The sequence below is a fragment of the Hydra vulgaris genome, chromosome 09 (genome assembly GCF_038396675.1).
Source record: "Hydra vulgaris chromosome 09, alternate assembly HydraT2T_AEP".
NCBI lineage: Eukaryota > Metazoa > Cnidaria > Hydrozoa > Anthoathecata > Hydridae > Hydra > Hydra vulgaris.
This window is the reverse complement of record NC_088928.1, coordinates 53,815,630-53,834,209: the sequence shown is the minus strand read 5'-3', so window position 1 is coordinate 53,834,209 and position 18,580 is coordinate 53,815,630. Positions and strand designations below refer to the sequence as shown.

At 30.6% G+C, this 18,580-nt stretch overlaps 1 pseudogene; it reads right to left on the bottom strand.

Moving 5' to 3' along the window:
• Positions 1 to 9,284: 9,284 nt before the first annotated feature.
• Positions 9,285 to 17,553, bottom strand: LOC136085579 (ubiquitin-protein ligase E3A-like; annotated as a pseudogene).
• Between the last annotated feature and the right edge of the window lie 1,027 nt (positions 17,554 to 18,580).

Here is an 18,580-nt window from a genome sequence, read left to right as displayed (position 1 = left end):
CCACCTGGTTTGTTTATTTTTTGTTCTTGTTATTATTAACTTAAACAGTGTAAAAAATAACTCTTAATCCTATAAATAATTGTTGATTTCTTTTTTATAACTTTATTTCAAATCAGCTCTTATATTTAATTTGTTTTGTTTTGCTTTTTGTACACCTTGAGGCTATTATTGTCTTTTATTAAACTGTGTCATTTTTTTTTGTTTTTTTGTTTTTTGGCTTTTGTTAATTAAATAAAAATATATTTCAATTAACTTTTTCACGGTATAATAAAATATTTATCGTATAAAACTACTGCTTTATAATGTAAAAATACAATAATAACTACGGGGCTTAGTGATAAGACTATTTTTGTCTTCTTTTTGCCCCGGCCATGTAAATATTTATTTATACATTTTGGTATTGAAGCATTATTTTAACGGCGAAATATATACATAAGAAAAAAAAAACTTGCTAATATTTGTATTAAATCGTTTTGAATTTTTTTTCCAAGATAATGAGCAGTTTTAATTTCTTAATTTTTAATTTTCAGTACATGTTCATTCACTAATGGGTCAAATAAAGCGAGATACTCAACAAATTTAAAAAAATTACCACTGGCGTTGTTGTAAAACTTTTCATTTGTTCTACGAAATGTCAAGTTTTGCGTAGCCGGTCTCTGACTAAGGCAATTAATCTTTCTAAAACTTTCGCCAAGATTGTTCTTTTTCTTTAATTTTTTGTTGCTTAATATGATCAATGGTTTTTTCTGTAGATAAACGTATAACAAGTTCTTTCCACTTTTGAAAATTAACGAGATGTGAATTACTTTCATCATAAGAAATGCTCAAAATATTCTTCCAATCGCTTAAACCTGAACCTTCTAAAGCCGGCAAACTACTTTTGCTGTTGCCAAATAATTTACAACATAAACAAAGAACTACATTTTTTGAAACTGAATATATAAGCCAAGAACGAGAGACTTCTTATCCATTTGGTAATGTCCGCTTGTAATAGAGTGATTTTCTTTTTTGAGATCTCGATCTCGTGGAAAGTTATATTTTTCAATTTTTTGCGGTCTATTTTAACAAATTGCCGAAAATAGCCACTAAAATAAGTAAAGTAATTGTCACTAAAATGAATGAAAACTATTATTATAAAGTATATTTAACTTTATAAAAGCAAAAGTTTTAGCTATTATAGCAAATTAAGCACTTAATACAAAAATTTTTAATTTTTTTTATTATTTTGTGTTTAGTTGAAGCTCAAATAAAACAGTTCTGCTACTAGTTACCACCGTGTTTACTATTTACGAAATTAAAAACAATCCACTCGCTATATAGCACTCCTTTTTTTAAAACTGAAATGACGTTAAAAAAGACGGTAGGAGATTGTAGAAATATGGAAAAGAGAATGATAGAAAACACTTGTGGACTTATTAATAGACAGGGAGCCAAAGTTGTTAGCATATTTACCTTTGTTAAAACATTTTGAAACAACTTTGAAATAAAGTATTTTGAGTAACTTTTAAAATAACATATTGTACAGGTATTTCTTTATTAGGTAATATTTAATTCATCCATAATTCAAAACTTAAGAAAGCAATATTTTAATAGCGACAGGGTCGAACTGGCTTGAAAAAAGGCCCAGGAAATTTGATCACGGCGAGCCACATTTTTTTTAAAATCTAAGCTATATATATATTTTTTTTTTGCTGTTCAACAGTAAATAATCAACATATACAAGAACAAAACAAAAATATATCCGTAGAAACGAAGAAGACAGTAAAATCTTGTCAACAAGCACCGATTTTGTATATACAATAAAAAATAAAAACTGTTCTTTTTTACAATGATCGTTATAAAATAAAGAGTTAAACAGACAGGGGATTAAAGAAGATGAAAATGACAATACGTCATCGCAATCTTTTCATAGAGCCCCTTTATACATTTTTAATAGAATATAGGTATTAAATTAAAAACACTAATGCGCATAAAAATGCTGTGCTAACCAGTAAATCAAAAAAAGATCAAATAAAATAAATACTAAAATAATTAAAGTTACTTGGTGATCCCTTTAAGCACAAATGATTCTCAAATTTTAAAAATTTTCTTTTTTATTAGAAACTTAATTGAACTTAATGGCTTTGCCATACATTTGAATCCTTTTTGATAACTATTTCATATATTTGGTCGTCGATATGCAATGCTATATTCAGCATATTTATTAAAGTTTTGAGGGTGTTTATATGAGTTACTAATATTTGCTCTTAGATAATAGTTTTCATTTATGTCTATTTCAAACTTGTTATTAAAGTTTTTTGGAGAGAGATTATTATTGAATTGATACACAAAAATTAAATGCTGATAAATATTTATTTCATAAACATCCATCACTTTCATATCTTTCATTATGGGTTTGGCGTGTTCACGCTTATTTTTAGAGTAAATGATTCTGCTAGCATATTTTTGTAGACTATAAATTTTTTTAAGTTTTGATGGTTGCGTAATCGCCCATGTTATGTTTGCATAGCTGATGAAGCAATGAATTAGCCCAAAATGTATTAGTTTGAGACTTTGTTTATTGATATATGAGCGAACTCGATACATCATACCAATTATATTAGTGATTTTATATTGAATATATCTTATTTGAAGAAGCCAGGATAAATTCTCATCAACAAAAACTCCTAAGAATCTAATACTGGCTTGTTTTTTAATTAAGTTATCATTTAAGATCAGGTCAGGCAACTTAAGAGGAAGGTCTTTTTCTTGTACTTTTTGATGGAATAATATATAGTTTGTTTTCTCTGAGTTAAGTGATAGTTTGTTAGCCCTAAACCAATTATTTACTTTATTTAGTTCAATATTCATAGCTAAGTATAATTTCTTGGTATCATTGTTAGTAATAAATATATTTGTATCATCAGCAAACATGACTGAATTAAGTTTTAAAGATGCATTGCAAAAATCATTTATATAAATTAAAAATAGCAGTGGACCAAGGATAAATCCTTGGGGACTCCACATAAAACATTTAAAACTCCAGATTGTATATTACACACGTATTGTTTTCTATTGGTAAGATAACTTTTAATCCAATTGTAAGTTTTATTAATTATACCATAGTGCTTTAGTTTATCAAACAGGATGCAATGGTCAGCTGTGTCAAAAGCTTTTGATAAGTCAATAAATACTCCTAGAGTAAGTTTGTTTTGTTTAAAACCATCAGTTATTTGATTAACTAATTCAATGATTGCATGCTCTGTTGAGAGGTTTTTTTGAAATCCTAACTGGTTTGGGCAAAATGATTTGTTTTTAGTGAAGTGATTATAGATTCTATTATAAGTTACACGTTCAAAAAGTTTTGAAAATACAGAATTATAATTTTATAATATATAATAATAATATATATAAATATAAATATAATATATAATAATAATAACAATATATAATAATATATATTTATAAATATAATATATAATAATAATAATAATAATAATATATAATAATAATATATATATAAATATAAATATAATATATAATAATAATATCATTGGTTATGTCTGAATGTTCATTGCATTTAAAAAGCACGAATTACTTTTGCTAATTTAGGTAGGGGAGACCGGGGCTAGTTGGCTCGGTTTTTACTCTATGAGCTCTGTAGCCCTAACAGTACATTTTTTAAAAAATATTAAAGTGTAGTCTTAAAGAGTATAGATTAGGGTATCTTATAAAATTTGTATTCATTTATAAAAAAAAATTCTTGGGGCCTTTCCGGACCCTCAAAAAAAATCATTTTTATAGTTTTTTTTTTCTTGGGAAGCTTAGTATGTTTTAATTAGCAAACTATTTAAATAAAAATATGTATAATTACATTATATTATATATATATATATATATATATATTTTTTTTTTTTTTTTTTTTTTTTTTCTTTCTTTTTTTTACATTTCTTCAATATTTATAAAATACAAGTTAAGATATAATAATATAAACAATTACAAGTGAGGATTTTTACTATAAATAATAAAAAAAAAAGAATGCGGAGACTCGTAGAAGACCTTAAGGTCTTGTCGTCGAGAACCGCTGCAAACTCGTTACAAATTTACGTGTTACATATTTTAAAATAAATAAAAAAAAAACAAACTGTGTTTAACAATATTAGAAGAAAAACATAATTTAAATAAAAAATAGAAATTTTCAAATAAATTTCCTATTAAAAGTATAAAAGTATATTATCAATGGACAAAATGATTTTCTTAAGTTTCCTTTTATAAGAGGTATAAGTCCATTCATGAGAAAAGTCAAAATGTTTTAAAACTATTTTATTCCAAAGAAAGGCTCCTCGGAAAGAAACACAAGATTTACCAAAATTTGTATGCGAAAATTGTAGTCGAATAGAATTATCATTTCGTAGATTGTACTTGTTTTTTTCTTTTATTGAGTATAGGTTATGAAAGGAAGAAGGGGAATCGTTGGTTTTACATTTATACATAAAACATAAAATATTATAAACGTTTAGCTGATATATATTTAAAATATTCATTTCAAGTAAGAGAGGCCTGGCATGAGTAAAACGGTCTTTAAAGTTTATAAGACGTGCAATGTGTTTCTGTTGACGATGAAGAGGTTCTAGTATACTTTTGTTCACACTACCCCAAGCAATGTTAGCGTAGTTAATATGGCAGTGAATAAAGGAATAATATAATTGAGTTAAAGTATGTTTATTTAAGAAACTTCTTGATTTATATAATATTCCTATAGTTCTAGCAATTTTGTTATTTAGGTTGTTAACGTGGTGTTTCCATTTAAGATTTTCATCAATATAAATGCCTAAAAATTTTGTAATTTTTGTTCGCTTTATTTCAATATTGTCAACAAAAATAGGTGGTGTAATACTTGGAATTAATTTTTTTTTTGAATTTGGGTAAAAAAGCATCCATTTAGTTTTTTCTATATTAATTGATAATTTGTTTGATTTGAACCAGTTAGAGATTTTAATAAGCTCAGTGTTCATATTTCTAAATAATGTTGTTAGATCATTGCTGGTTAAAAAAAGATTAGTGTCATCCGCAAACATAATTGTCATTAAGTTTGAGGCTTTGTAGAGATCATTGATGTATATCAGGAACAGCAATGGGCCTAGTATTGAGCCTTGTGGCACTCCACAAGTTATATTTAATAAATTTGATGATAATGATGAGTCTATTTGAATAAACTGTTTACGATTAGTTAAATAGTTCTTTAGTAATAATAAAGTATTTCCAGTTTGCGCCAACTTACCCCACCACGGGGGAATTTGGCGCAAACTATAAAAATGATTATTAATGCACTATTAAGTGCAAAAGTAATAGAAATTTTTTTAAAATTAATTTTTGCTACAATTTTATCCCAAAATTTTATATTACTTTTAGCTGGTACCAAATATTCGTCCGTATAAAAGCCAAACAGTAACCCACCTTTTATCTGTGGAAAAAAAAACTAAACAAAATTTTTTTAAAATTTTTTTGTAAGAATAAATATTTTCAATATTGTTAAAAATAAAAAAAATAAAAAAAAATAATTTTATAAAAATAAATATTTTTTTCCATAGTAAATGCTATGAGCCAACTTACCCCGTGAAAAATTTGTCAACTTACCCCGAAAGCTTTTTTTTTAATAAACAGTCTATAGATACTGAAAAACGGCAGCTTTGAAAAAAAAGTCTGACTGGATATAGTAAACCAATTGTGACCGGAACTTTTACAATAATTTTTTTTCATACGACTAAATATTTTCTTTGTAAAGTAAAAAGGAAGCGATGTTCTAAAAGTTACGTTTTTGTCCAAAAAACGCATAAATCTCAATATCTCCCATGCGCATGCGCGAATCCTGACAATACTACAGTGAATGATGAAATGGTCAATGAGGAAGTTTCTGAATAATTTTTGTCACTTTCTGATGAAAGACTCTAAAGATAAACGCAGTTCGTCAACTTACCCCTGCGGCCAACTAGCCCCGGTCTCCCCTACATCAGGGAAAATCCCCGGTGTTATTAAGAGCTTAAGTATATGGATCAGAGGTCTGCTTAGACTGATTTTATTGAAGATAACTAAATTGCTAGTTATTTCATCAAACCTTGGTGCTTTCTTTTTTTAAAAGAGGAAAAGGCTTCTTCGAATTCTTTATAGTTGAATTCATTATGATACATGATAGCGTTATTTGCTTTTTTTAGGTAGTTTTTAAATGAATCAGATGTTGGACTTATTTTCTTAGCGAGATTAGAATCAATATTTATAAAATATTCGTTAAATTCTTTCGAGATTTTTTTTTACAGAATATGTCAGTGTTGTTAGTATTAATTCTTTTTGGTAAAGAAGTTGAATTTATTTTTTTCCTTCCCATTATCTCATTAATGATGGACCACGTTTTCTTATTATCAGATTTGCATTTAATGATTTGACTACTGTAGTATTTATTTTTAACCTTTTTGATAAAATTTTGATTTTGGTAAAATTATTTATAATTTTTGTAGTTTATCTCATTTTCAGTGTTTTTATTTTTTTTTAATTTATTATAGAGTTTTTTCTTCTTTTATGAGCATTTTATCAGCGATTTATCCATCCACGGATTGGCAACTACTTTTGTCTTAATTTGTATGTTCTCTTAAGGACAGGTTTCATTAAAGCAATTTAGGAACATATCTAAAAAATTATTAAAAGCTTCGTTAGTGTCATGACATCTATACACGTGGGACCACGTTTCTTGTTTTAGCCTTATCGATAATTCATTAGTATTACTTGTTTTAAGATTGCGTTTTTTCAAATTTATAACTTTTGGTTCGCAATCAGACATGGCTTTTAAATTTCTTACTTTTATAAATATTGGAAAGTGATCGCTAATATCAGTCATAAATATCCCGGTTTCAAATTCCATTTCCAAGTAATTATTAGTTAAAATATTGTCAATTTACTTTGCTTAGTTCATTGATACTGTCTTCAACGGTCAGTATAACCATTTCAGTTGTTTGCAAATATTTAAATGACGGGGTTGTGTGCTTAAACACTTTAAAAAATAATTGTGATGTCAAAAAAAATTCATAATTAGTCAAGGAATCTAACAGAGCTTTCTCTCTGTAACAGAAATCATTATTGAATTTGATTGATGTAGAAATATCATGAAATGTTTTTAACATGTCAATGTACAAAAAATCAATAACTTGTGTTTCTTGATTTGTGGTTTTCATGAAGAAATTTCCAAATATCTTAGTAAAAGCTCTGTCTTTCACCCACCAACGGTTTTATCGATAACAAATATGTATTTTCAGTTTGCTAATTTTACGCCAAACATGGTAGCGTAAATATGATTCCCGTAAAAGTAAACTGTATTTAACCAGGCATTGCATTGACCCTGCATATTGGAGGCTCCATCGTTGGTGTTGCGGATACGTTTACTAATGTTAATGCCTACCTATTCAAAAACGCCACAAACCAAATCCTACTTGTTGATGTTCAATTGACTATCGATATTACACGTTCACATACAGCTTTTGGTACATATCAGATCACAATAGAACATTGATCCTGTACATTATTATCTTGCGTGGTATCATTTTGAACACTAAACATACCGGCTTCTCTAATCCTTTGCACCATCATGCTTATTAAAGATGCTGTTATTGCATCAATTACTTTATTAACAGTTGTTCTTGACAAAAGTGGGACCTAATTGCCACGACCTTTTCTGTTGCCAACTGAATCATGCCGTGATATGCTTTTTCGATTCAGCTCTTTGATATATGCTTCCAACAACGGATCAAATTTGCGAACAAGCAAAAGAATCTTCAAAAAATTCCCATGATCTACACTGCCATTGAGCAATGTGTACCCAGACTCTTTTGCACCTCTGTAGCTAAGTCCACGTTTACCAATAACTTTTAAAGTTTCTTTAACTCTTTTCAAAATTAAACGATTCTTTTTAACCTCTTCACCATGTCGGCGAGTATAAGTGCTTATAATATCTTAGGCATAGATTTTTAAAACACAACTCTGTGTAGGCGGCATGGAGTGCACTACTTTCATATTCTGATATTCTTTGATGAATATAGTTAAAATTTGTAACGTTATGTCCACTAATGAACCTTGATTGATCTGAGGCTTTGCTAAATGCCAGACAAAATGAACAAAACAATTTTTGGGTTTTTTCTTGAATGGTCAGCCAGTGACCAGGCTTATTGTTTCTGAAATAAACATTTTGCCAACCTATTTCAACGTTTAGACCAAAATTGTTTTGCTTTAGATAAATTTCAAATAATCTGCTGGCGGTTTTCAAAAAATAATTGTAGTTGTATTGAGTTTCTTTACTTGGCTCGCATTGATTACTGCTCAATTTATACTGAATGTCAGAGTTAAGGTAAGAAGTTGCATTCACAGCATTGTCATCGAAACTACCCGAGGTTTTAATTTTAGAATCATGTGACTCTGCCTTATGAAAATAATGATACCGCATCACCAACCGGCCCACCGGGAATCTCCCGGCGGCCCGGTCCAAGCCTGAATAGTAACCTTTTTGCAATTTACTTAAAAAATCGTAAATTAACAATTTGAATTACTCTCAAGTTTATTTAAATACAATCACCAAGAACCGACAAAAAATGAATTTTTATTTTATCTCTTATTAGTCTTTTGAAAAAATATAATAACATCTAATATTTTAGATAAATTTTATATATTGAATATGTTGAAATTTATTTGTATTTTATTAAAAGATTATTCTAAAATAATAATTTTTCTTTTAAATCAGCAGTTTTTTTATTGAGGATAATCAGGCCTTATAACAGTGTGAGCCTATACAATATTGCGTTAATTCAAAAAGTGTAATGCATAAAATGTTACGGTTACTAAATTTAGGTAAAAATTACAAAAGTTAAAACTGTTAATATTCAATACATTGAATTAAAAACATCTTAATCATTTTAGGCGTTTTTAAATATTTTAAATATGTGTTAAGAATATATAGTTTGAAAATAAATATATTTTTACCTTTCCTATAATTGTTTAAGGTAACTTAAAACGCTAACTTAAATTTAACGATTTAGTACTAATTATAAAAACTTATAATTTATAAATATAACTTTTGGGTTTAGCATCTAAAACAAACGAAAAATTTTATAATAAAAGTAACAAAATGTAAATCAACATTTACGTGTGGTTAGGTTAACCAATCGCTAGGGGCGTATAAAATAAACCGGAAAATTTCGGTCAATTACTAGCTAAAAACTTTTTCACAACGCTGTCGAAACTAACTGCAAAAAAAAAAGCGTTGTTAATTTTAATGTTTAATTTTATTTTCCGATAATTACTTTATCTTAAACTCATATAAGAGAGATTTATATGAGACCAAATCCTTTAGAATTTTCAATAGCAAGCAACAACATTTTTTCAAGTTTTGCAGCGGATGAATACTCAGGAATTAACAGTCTGTTAAAGCAAGTCTGTTAAATCGAAGTGGGTAAATTTAAAGAGTCGGGACCATTTCTCTGAATATAGAAAGCCATTGATCCAAGACCTTTTAAAGGAACTCTATAACTCCCAGTTACAAACATCAGAAGAGCTTGCTTTTGTTTAAATGGGAATCGATGAACTATATCCCAAAATTCAAGCATTAGAGGATGGCTTTTAGAAAACCCATCTTTATATTCTGTGACTTTCTCTAAAGCTTTAAAATCGAGATCAGGACTACCACATATAAGTAACTCAAGTTCTGGAGCTGTGAAGAGACTGATTGAAGGAAAATGACAAACCTAATGTAAATTAAACAGAATATATATATATATATATATATATATATATATATATATATATATATATATATATATATATATATATAATATATATATATATATATATTTACGTACGAAATCCAATTAAAAAAACTTATTAATTTTATTTTTCTCTAAAGGATAACTTTTTTTGATTCATAAATTGGGATATTTTAAAGGAGTACAAACTTTTTCCATGTTGCCATGCAAAAGGGGGCTTAAAATCTTGAATTTGTGGCGTACTTTATGGACAACCATTAAGTGTTAGGCATATGACTTAAAGGCCGCTGGTTGTAAAACCATTCAATTGTCGAAATAAAAATTGACATCAATAACAACATTGACATCAACAAAAGCAACAACAATAACAAAATCATCATCAACAACAACAACGACGAAAATATTCAACATTTGGCAATATTTTGTATTGCTCAATATTAAACATCTGTTTATCTCTAAACTTCTAAATAACTATATAGCTGAAGACATATGTAATAAATTTTAAGGATAAATGTGATAGCAGGATTTAAGTTAACGATAAGGTAAACTGTAAGAGCAAGATAGCGTGATAATGTGAAGCTTTTATTACATTTAAATTAAAGTTTATGTTTTTTTGAAAAAAAAAAAAGCTTTCCTAAATTGATACTTTAGCAGATGCCTAAAATGATTCATTTATAGAAAAGCAGAATAATGGTTTACTTACTACATGTATGATGGTGATGATTACCTAAACCATTTGAGATTCTTGCAATATCATGCAAAAGAATTAGATTTTTTTTTTTTTTGCTGATAGAAATGGAAGTAATGATTTCGATTGGAAATTGCAGTAGCACAAAGTGAGGAAACCATGGAGAAGAGTGAGGCTTGACTTGGAATCATTGAGAGAGAATTAATTCTAGTAGATGGCACATGAGACGTTAGCTCTTTAAAGCAGTACCTATTACAGTTTTAGAAAGATCAAACCATGATCAGAAGCACCTAAGAGTGAATGTCGAGAAACTGAGCACTGACTAGAATCAAAAACAAGGTATAAATCGAGTAGAGAAGGTAAATGATTTGGGTTGTCTGGAAAGCGAGTTGGAAAGTTGACTATTTGAGCTAGAGAAAGGCAAAAGTTGAGGGCTTTAATATCAGCAGAGTTACTGACACTAGAGCCAAGCCATTTAGTGTGATGAGCATTAAAGTCACCAACAACAACAATATTGGCTGATGGATAAAGTGATGATCAATATAACATCAAAAAGAGTGCAGTCTTGAGATGAAGGAGAGCAATATAGAACAAAGAGAAAAGCGAAAGAGTGAAGTGGTGCTAAACGAAATCACGTAAAAGAATAGTCTGTGGATTCAAACCGACAAATGACTGAAGTCTTATGTATGTAACTGCCCAGGTCAAGCATGTGACTATTGGAGTCTTTATGAATTAAAGGAAGATAACCATCAATACTAAGATCACAAGATGAGACAGCAGAACTCAAATTAGTCTCACAAAAAGCAATTAGGTCTGGTGAACTTTGAAAGAGATAAGACTCAACAGAAGAAAAGTTACTTTGAAGACCACAAATACTAGTGAATGATAGGTTTAGTTAACTTGGTGATGACTTTTTGTATTTTATAGTTTTTGGTACTTTTTGTAGTCATATTTATATTTGTAAAAAAACTTGACTCAAAGCATAGATAGTACTCAGTACACTATTTAATAGTCCAAGCAGTTGCCGTATTACTATTATTAAACCCTAAGTCATAACAAAGGGCTCCAAATGCGGTCTCAACAATACACACCAAAAGTATGAACAAGGACACCACCCATGCGCAACATGGCACTGTTAGTACTCTGATATTTTTCAGCTGTTGATGGAATCAGCCTCTCTGAGAGCTTCCACAGAGTTTGGGAAACCTGACTACCAGCTGGCCTCAGAACCATAAAATTGAGTTTTAGAGCTGTACCCTCATTAGGTGATAATAGAATGAGTTGCCTAGTCATTAAAACAAAGACACAGGCAAAACCCATCATTAAGTCAAGAAGATCCAGTTTTCAACATCCTAAACTTGAAATAATGTATTATAAATACATCTGTGCCAGCCTAATAGATGAAGAAGGGGTGCGATGCTGGTCAACAGATAGAATCTGTTTACCCCTTAAGTCTTTGCCTAGGAGGCCTTCTACAAGACAGTAGCTGGATGTGTTTAACACCTGCCCAAAATGAATATTTTTATCGACACACCATCTCTAGCCTTTACTCAACCAAGAGCCCCAAGGCAGAGAGTGTTTTAAGTCAGAGTTGGCTTCTCCTTACCTTTGCCTAAAAAAGCGTATCCTACAAGGCAGCAGGACAGGAAGCAGGTTACATACTGCAAAGCAAGTAACTTTACCAAAGCCAATTTTTAATATATCAATTAAAAAGCTTTTATGTTTATTATTATGTTTTGAATGAGTATTGATAATTTAATCAGCAAGTTTTAATTGATTAAAATAATAACAATTTTTGATGAGTTCAAATAACTGCGGACAAAGCATGTATATCTAAAAAAGAAGAAAATTTTCAATGATATTTGATTAGACATGGAAAATCATACTATTATTTTGTAAAACAATCTATACAATCAGGAACAGCTTTGCATCTTGACATAAGTCAAATAAATTAATGCAAACATCAATGGGAATTGAGTGCAATATTTCTTTGATTTTTCTAATTAAATTAGCATAATTTATAAGCTTGACATTTGACAGCCAACATGTTGGCATAAATACATAAAGACTTCACTCATTTATCCGGAAACTAGGTTTGAATCCACAGAATATTCTTTTATGTGCTTTTGTTTTGCACCGCTTCACTCTTTCGCTTTTCTCTTTGTTCTATATTGCTCTCCTTCATCTCAAGACTGCACCCTTTTTGATGTTATTTCTGATCATATTTACCAAGCCCTCTCTCTTTATCCATCAGCCAATATTGTTGTTGTTGGTGACTTTAATGCTCATCACACTAAATGGCTTGGCTCTCGGGTCAGTAACTCTGCTGGCATTAAAGCCCTCAACTTTTGCCTTTCTCTAGCTCAAATAGTCAACTTTCCAGCTTGCTTTCCTGACAACCCAAATCATTTACCTTCTCTACTCGATTTATATCTTGTTTTTGATCCTAGTCAGCGCTCAGTTTCTCCACATTCACCCTTAGGTGCTTCTGATTACGGTTTGATCTCTCTAAAACTATTATCTCATTTTTCTTTATCATCAGAATCTCCCTATCATTGTACCTCTTGCAACTTCCTTAAGGTTGGCTGGGATTCTTTCTGTGATTTTCTTTGTGGTTGCTCTTGGGTAGAAATCTTTTGTCTTCCTGCCGACAAAAGTGCTTCCTACATATCTTCTTGGATTCAGGCCAGCATGGAATCTTTTATTCCCTCTCAACATTTCTAAGTTAAGCCTCACTCTTCTCCATGGTTTTCCTCACAGTGCTGCTGCAATTTCTTCCATATCTTTCAGCAAAACAACTCTCCAAAAAACAGATGTCTGTTTACTATTGCTAGAAACAATTGTAAAAAGGTTTTGTTTAACGCCGAAGCCCACTATTCTCAGGTCATGAAATCTTGTATTTCATCACAAAAATTAGGCTCTCGTGACTTCTGGAGAATCTTTAACAGTACCAATAAAAAGAGCTAATCTATCATTCCACCTCTCTTGTATGGTTCTGACTTTGTAACCTCACCTAATGACAAAGCTGAATTGTTTTCTAAGAACTTTTTATCAATATAATCTCTCAATTCCACTAGTTGCATTCTACCTGATATAGCCGTCAAACAGGTTGATTCATTGCTTGACATTCGTATCACTCCAGCTTCTGTATCAAAAGTGATTTCCTGCTTAGACACTTCTACAGCTTGCTACAAGTATGTTGTCTGTGGTCCGGACAACAAAACTGTTATAGTCTTGTAGAAGTGTTCCCTGGAGCTGTCATCCATACTTTCAAAACTATTTAACAAGTGCTTATCACAGTCTTGTTTTTCAGCATGCTGAAAAGCGGCATCTGTTATTCCTATTTTCAAAAATTCTGGAAAGCAATCTGACTTGTCTAACTACCGTGCCATTAGTCTTCTTCCTATCATAAGCAAGGTTTTCGAATCTTTAATTAACAAACACCTATTCTCTCAACTTACTTTCTGATCATCAATATGAATGTCGATCTTCTCGTTCTACAGCTGATTTGCTAACAGTAATAACTGACAGGTTTTATCGTGCATTAGATGAAGGTGGAGAGGTTAAGGCCATTGCTCTTGACATCTCAAAAGCTTTTGATAAAGTTTGGCATGCTGGTCTTCTCCATAAGCTCTCTTCTTATGGTTTATCCGGCAACATCTTTAAGATCATTGAATCCTTCCTTTCCAATCATAGCATAAAAGTTGTCCTTGATGGACAACACTTTTTTTTATACCCTGTAACTTCAGGGGTTCCTCAAGGTTTAATCCTTGGCCCTATACTCTTTTTTAATTTACATTAACGATCTTCCAGATATTCTCACATCTAAGGTGGCATTGTTCACTAATGATACTATTATTTATTCTCGTCATGATAAGAAGCCAACACTCTCTGGTTGCTTGGAGGGGCCATTTGAGCTTGAAAAGGATCTCACTTCTGCTACAGCATGGGACTCAAAGTGGCTGGTGAACTTTACTTTAGATAAAACTCAGTTTTTTCAGCCAATCGTTATCGCAATAATTTAGATCTTCCTATATTTATCAACGGTGATGTACTTGATGAGTCATCTACCCTTCATCTTCTAGGATTAACTCTTCCTTTCTTCCTCGGAAACCACATATCAAATTCATTGCAAAACTAGCATCTGCTAAGGTTGCATCTCTTTATCATGCTCAACAGTTTCTTACTCCAGATTCTATTCTTTATCTCTATAAATCTCAAATCAGGCCTTGTATGGAATACTGTTGCCATATCTGGGACAGATCTTCTAATGATGCCCATTCTCTTTTAAACAAGGTGCAAAAATACATTGTAAACATAGTTGGACCTGTTCTTGCAGCCAACCTCCAACCATTACCACATCGCTGTAATGTTGCTTCTCTTTTTTTTTTCTACAAATACTATAATGGGCACTGCTCTAAAGAGCTAACGTCTCTTGTGCTATCTACTAAAATTTATTCTCCTGTTACTCATCATTCAATTAAGGCTCATCCTTTTTCTGTGACTGTTCCTAAGTGCTCCAAAATTGTTTATTCGTCTAGTTCTTTTCCATGAACATCAGTTCTTTGGAATTCGCTTCCTTCATCTTGCTTTTCTGATTCATATAATTTGCAATCTTTTAAGCCAATCATTATTTTGCTCTACAAACCTCATCTTTTCTCTTCCAGTAACTTCCGACTCTTATAGTGGTTGCTTGTGGCCTTGTTGGAAGGGAAAATTTAAAAAAAAAAAAAAAAAAAAAAAAAAGTTAAATCAATAGCTGTCAAATGGGATTTTTTAGTCTTCCTGTTTTCTTCCAAATCCTGTAAGTTCATATCTCTTCATAATTTATCTATTATCATAGTCTATCAGCTGACTTACCGGCTCCATTAAATTGTGTTGGTTTACGAAACGAATTTCCATCAGAACTGATGCTCCATTTGAACTTGCTGTCAATTTTTTAACGGAAGATATTATACTTTTTTTATACCCTGCGACCTCAATCACTTATAAATGAAGCTTTTTAATTATTTCCACAAACTATGATTATGCAGATTATTAGATTATTTATGTTTGTATACAACATAAATAATCTAGCAATTGTTTGAAAAAAATGTAAAATCCTTCAGTATGCCTGCAAATATTTGAGCTCATTAAAAGTCATTAATTTTTAAATCAATTAAAGTACATAAATTAGATTAGTCGTATTTATTCAAAATATAACAGTAAACATTAAAATCTTTCATTTGGTATATAACATATGTATATGTATATGTATATGTATATGTATGTATGTATGTATGTATGTATGTATGTATGTATGTATGTATGTATGTATGTATGTATGTATGTATGTATGTATGTATGTATGTATGTATGTATGTATGTATGTATGTATGTATGTATGTATGTATGTATGTATGTATGTATGTATGTATGTATGTATGTATGTATGTATGTATAAAACATTTAAATAACCAATTAAACTTACCTGAAAAAAACCTTCTTTGAATGCACTAAATGAATTTTCAATACTTTTATTAATTATTAAATCCACAAATAAATTTACAAAACTCTCTCGATTACTATTAGTCACAGATATTTGTGAACCGTTTGTCAAAAGTTCAGTTCGCATTTCTTTACCATAAAGATTATGGAACACCTAAAACATATTTTTAAGAACATTTTGTATAATCCTAACAAAATTGATTTCTGTGTTAAAGTGTGAGTATTTAATACCTCAAAAGTTAATCCAAAGTCTTGTTCTACATCACCTTCATAAGATAACGACTCATCAAGACTTTTACATAGGGTTGGTTGAATCTCTCTTAAATCTCCCAAACCAACTTTGTATCCTAGCAATTTTTTGTAAATAAGTAAAGGAAAATGCACATCTAAAATTATTCCATTGTAAATCTCTAAACCTAATAAGATACCAACCAAATTAAACATCACAATTGACTCAAGACAAAAAGCATTAAACCACATTAAATTGCTGTCTTCTGATAATGTAAACAAACCATAATCTGAAAATAAATAAATAAAAAAGTAACACAAGTAATGCTTTAAAAGAAAATATTAATACTAACAGTAAGTTAGTAACAGTAATTATGTATATTAATAAATTTTTACTTCATTTACTTCTGTCAGTAATTAATAAAACAATAATCTATAATACTACTTCCCCTTTAAAGTCTATTTCTATTAAAAAAAATGCTGTTTCTCTTTTTTAATATGCTAACACAAATCTTATCTCCTGCAAACTGGTATAAAAAAAAAAAAAAAACCACCACTATCAACAAAATGCTAAACAGCTACAGCGAAGATGTTGAAAATGCTTTGAAATATCATCAGTGAGGAATATTATTAAGTGTGCATTTAGGTTCAGTGTACTAAAATCGAAATTTGATCTTAGTCCGACTAATATACCAGCTCTAACCTTAGCCTCAGACAGCTTTGGATAAAGATCTTGAAGGTGTTGAAATGCTGCTGACTCCTTATCAAGAGCAGTGACAAATTGATTGATGAGGCCTAACTTGATGTGCTGTGGTAGCATAAGCACTTTATGTGGTTCTCTCAGCGGCTTCCATTTCACATTGCTTCCTAACAGAAAACTCGATCTGTTGTGGCCTGTCTTTTGTGCGATAGTGTGCTTTAGTGTCACAGCTGTCCCAGAAACAGAGGAAACAAGGAAATTTTGTGAAGTCTCCTTGAAGACCCATGAGGAATGACAACATTTTAAGTCACCGATGACCTTCTATCCATAGTCATCATAATGCGCTCAGCAACATTTTGACACTGGTGTCAAAATGTTGAAGGTCATTCCTCTTTGAGATACACAGAGTAAGCCATTGGAATAGACAAGTAGTTGTTTCTATTTTGAAGCAACACAGCTTTGAGGCTCCAGGATGAACTGCCTATGAATAGATATCATTCAATAGGATTACATGCAATACCTATAGCCTGCAATAGACCGACAACATCATTGCAGAAGCAAAGCCCATCACACTGACTGTTGAACTTTGTTTGACTTGTTGCTTGATTTGTTGTTGATGTTAAAGTTGGAGAATCTTTGATGTCACTTTCTCTGATCCGTGACTTGTAGGCCATCATCAATCAAGTTCCACTGATTAAGCCTGGATATCAGAAGCTCAGCATTTGATTTCTTAAGTTTGAGATCCCTAATTAAATATTTCACTTCTTTCTGGTTAGCGAAGTTCGGCTTTCTATCCTCTACTTTATCTGCTCAGTCATATTCCATATCTCTAATACCTGCCTCGTTATCTGAATAGCTGCTCTCTCCTGAAGATGGCTGATGGTATTTGAAAAGGTTTGGAACAGACAGATTGGGGCTGTGTAGTACTGGGGCAATGAATGAGCTAATGTCTTTTCTCTCTCTGCTGATAAATATGCCTCCTACACAATATCCTGAATACAGGCAGGTATGAAAGTATTTATTCCTTTTCTTAGTTCTAAGTCAAGTCTCATTGTACTCCATGTTTTTCCCCCTCTTGTGCGATGTCTAATTGTAGTTATCGTTTTTTCCCCTCAGCTGCTATATCTAATTGTAATCATCTTTTTCATAAAAACAACTTTCTTGAGAACAAATGCCTTTTTACTATTGCAAAAAATGTAAAAAAGTTGCTATCTAATGCTAATGTTAAGCTCCATTATTTTCAGTTTACTAAATCTTGTATCTTATCTAATAAGTTATGTTCAATAGACTTTTACTTGCTGGAATATGGCTTCTGTGGTTCTAATGTTTAAAAACTCTGGAAAACATTTTAACCTCTCTAACTATTTTCCGATCAATCTTCTCTCCATTATTATCAAGGTCCTTGAGTGTTTGATTAACAAATTTCTAACATCTCATCAATAACCTACTATCTGACAACAAGTATGGTTTTTGATCTTCTTGCTATACGGCTGACTTGCTAACTGCTGTGACTGAAAGATTTATACTGTAAGTAATTATCACAATACTGTCAACATTTTTATATTAATGAATGGCAACACTTTCACTGAGTCCTTTTCTTTACATTTTCTTGGATTATTGTTCAATTATGACCTCCCATGAATAACCATATATACAGTTGATTGCCCAGTTAGTATCTGTCTAGTATCTACAATCTGCATG